General features: G+C 41.7%; 1 non-coding gene across 1 annotated transcript; it reads left to right on the top strand.

The window, feature by feature from the left end:
- Positions 1-2331: 2331 nt before the first annotated feature.
- Positions 2332-2404, top strand: TRNAR-CCU (transfer RNA arginine (anticodon CCU)). The gene has a single exon. It is a non-coding gene; the product is annotated as a tRNA-Arg (tRNA).
- Positions 2405-3018: the final 614 nt, after the last annotated feature.

Genomic DNA, 3018 nt, shown 5'->3' with positions numbered 1-3018 from the left:
ACTAATCATTTTTCTGTCTGAAGGAGGGAAAAGTCAGCTTGTATCTATGCATCCATCTGACACCTGTTCAATGTTTTATCATGTAGTATTTCATAAAAAATAAATATATCAGATACTAATTTGAATACTAAAAGTCATCTAAGCTGCTACAGCATAGCCCTACACCCGTCAGAATTAGCCTGGCACTCTGCACCAAGATTTTTTATTCAAAAATCCCCTAATTGTATGCTTTTTTCTTAATGGGTTTCATAGAACCAAAGTAGCTAGAATTTTTTTTTAACTATTTGATTTTTTTTTTTTAAAGGATCAGCTGGTCTGAAAAAAAAACTTTTTTCTTCTTTTGGGAGATTTTTTGTTAAGTCTGTGTCATAAATAACTTTTAAAGGACTGCCAAATATATCGTTATGGGGATGACTCAAATGTCTTCTGTTATCTAATATAACCAGGTACAGAAGACTTGAATGCTTGGAATTGCAGATGATGCTAGACTCTCTGTTGGAAGAGGGGAAAAGAGACATCTGTAACACCCCCGAAATAACTCATAACTGTAAGGGCACCCTAAAGGGCAATCATTGTCTTAAGTGCTTTACCTACCCTGGTGACTCAGAAGATAAAGAGTCTGCCTGCAGTGCAGGAGACCCAGGTTCAATCCCTGGGTTGGGAAGATCCCCTGGAGAAGGGAATGGCAACCCACTCCAGGATTCTTGTCTGGAGAATTCCACGAACAGAGGAGACTAGCGGGCTACAGTCCATGGGATCACAAAGAGTCAGACACGGCTGAGCGACTAACACACACAGACATACATTATCACATTTAATCTTCACAATAACCCGTAGGGCAGGTATTAGCTTTCCTCCCCTACGGGTGAGGTAACAGGAACTTATAAAGATTAGGCATCTCGTGCAAGTCAGTCCCAATAGTAAGTGGAGTGAACCCAAGTCCATGTGACTTCAAAAGCTATGAGTATGTTCTTGGCCAAATACTTCCTCATACCATCAGATCCAGCGAAAGACAAACCCTCACTAAGGGATGCACCTTCAGATGTGCAGGTTCCCACGGCGTCATGGAATCTCGGAGCCATCACCCTTATTCCATAATTCAATTTCCTCAACATGCCAAATGTTATTTCTATTAAGTGTCTAGGCTCAGCTCCCTGTTGGGGAGTGTAGCAGGGGAGAAAACGAAAAAGGAGAAAAGACATGCAGATTATCACAGATGACCTCTTTGTGATACCCCCTTTATCTGTATACTTATCTGGAAAGACAGTGGAAAAAACCAAGTAGAACCAAATTAGAGTTCCAGAGGGTAGTAAAAAATCAGCTTTCTCTTCAGCTATAAACAAATCAGTTCTAAGACAAGTGGGAACCTCCTATTAATTAAAATGATTCCCTTATAGTTGCTCCCAGATGTGGAAAAAAAAAAAGTAATGGTCCTAACAAGCCCCAGACGAGAGGAAATGCTGGAAATTAGTCAATAAAATAGTGACACTTGTTTCATTTGTATAGGGAGACTTGAAGATAGAAATGTATGAGCCCAGGTTACTCAAACTTGGAAAGGCAAGCAAATCAGTTTCAGCTGGGAAACAAAGTCCCATCAATCGTGTACTGTGAACTATATTTTCAAGGACTCTGGGGACAATAGTCAGAAATATCTAGTGAAAAAATCAGTTAGGGAGGGTTTATAGTTAAAGATGGTGGACTAAACACTGTCTGCTCTCTCTCCTGAAACTCCCTAAAACTACAGTAAAAAGATTTTGTCAGGCGCACCAATACCAAGGGCAAAGAGAAGGGGAGATAAAATAGAAAAAAAGAATTAACTTTCAAAGTAGAGGTTGGAAAGAGGAAGAACATATTCAATTAAAATAATATAAGGAATCCAAGAAAGCAGAATCTTAAAGTCACAGCTGAAGGAGCCTAGCATCAGCCTGATTTGCTTTGCACACTGCTTCTTTTAATCTTCAAAAATTGGCAGAACCAATCTTCAGAGATTGACAGAACCAACCTCTGGAAGCAGGGGCAAAGATAAAGGCAAAACAGAATTGGTAAAAATTCTGTTTCAAGGCAAGCAGACTCCCTGCTGCCTCTCCGCTTTCTCCCTTTAACCAAACAACTGCCTCCTCCCCCTTCCCATTCCCCTGCAGAGCAAGGGAGGAGGCTGTTCTGGAGAGGGTGAAGCCCAGGGTATGTGAGCTGAGCCACCATTGTGCTGAAAGCAAGGGGATTGAGAATGTTGCAACCTCCCAGGTCTTTTCCCCCAAATGCCTCCCAGAATTAGCAACCAAAAGGATCATAATCCTTTTCCCATGTTACTCAAGATGCATCCATAGGACTTCCCTGGTGGTCCAGTGGTTAAGACTCTGCACTCCTAATGCAGGAGGTCTGGGTTCAATTCCTGGTCAGGGAACTAGATCCCACATGCTGAAATGAAGATTGAAGATCTCATATGCCACACTAAGATCCAGTGCAGCGAAATAAATAAATATTTTTTTAAAAAAAGAAAAGAAAAAGATGCATCCATAGGACTTCTGTAATGGTCCAGTGGATAAGAATTCACCTGCCAGTGCAGAGGACACAGGTTCGATCCCTAGTCCAAGAAGATTCCACATACCGCAGAGCAACTACCCAGGCCCAGGCACCCTAGAGCCCGTGCTCAGCAAACAGAGAAGCCACCACAATGAGAAGCCTGTGCACAGCAAGGAAGAGTAGCCTCTGTTCACTACAACTAGAGAAAGCCCACACACAGCAGCAAAGACCCAGTACAGCCAAAAATAAATTAATAAACTTTGAAATTTTAAACAAGATGCATCCATGGAACATGGTAACAGTTGCAAACTAGACACAGCATTTCAGCCCTACCCAAGACCTCCTGAATCAGAATCTGCATTTCAACAGTTCCTTGGGTGACCTGTACACACAATGAAGTTTGCACAACACTGCTCTGACAGGAGATTGAACTCTTTGCTTTGGAAAATTTTGAGGAAAAATCTAAGGAAATAGACATCAGGGATATTACCCCCC

Source organism: Ovis canadensis, chromosome 10 (assembly GCF_042477335.2).
Source record: "Ovis canadensis isolate MfBH-ARS-UI-01 breed Bighorn chromosome 10, ARS-UI_OviCan_v2, whole genome shotgun sequence".
NCBI lineage: Eukaryota > Metazoa > Chordata > Mammalia > Artiodactyla > Bovidae > Ovis > Ovis canadensis.
Note: the sequence above shows the minus strand (reverse complement) of the source record. Positions and strands in the feature narration are given on the sequence as shown.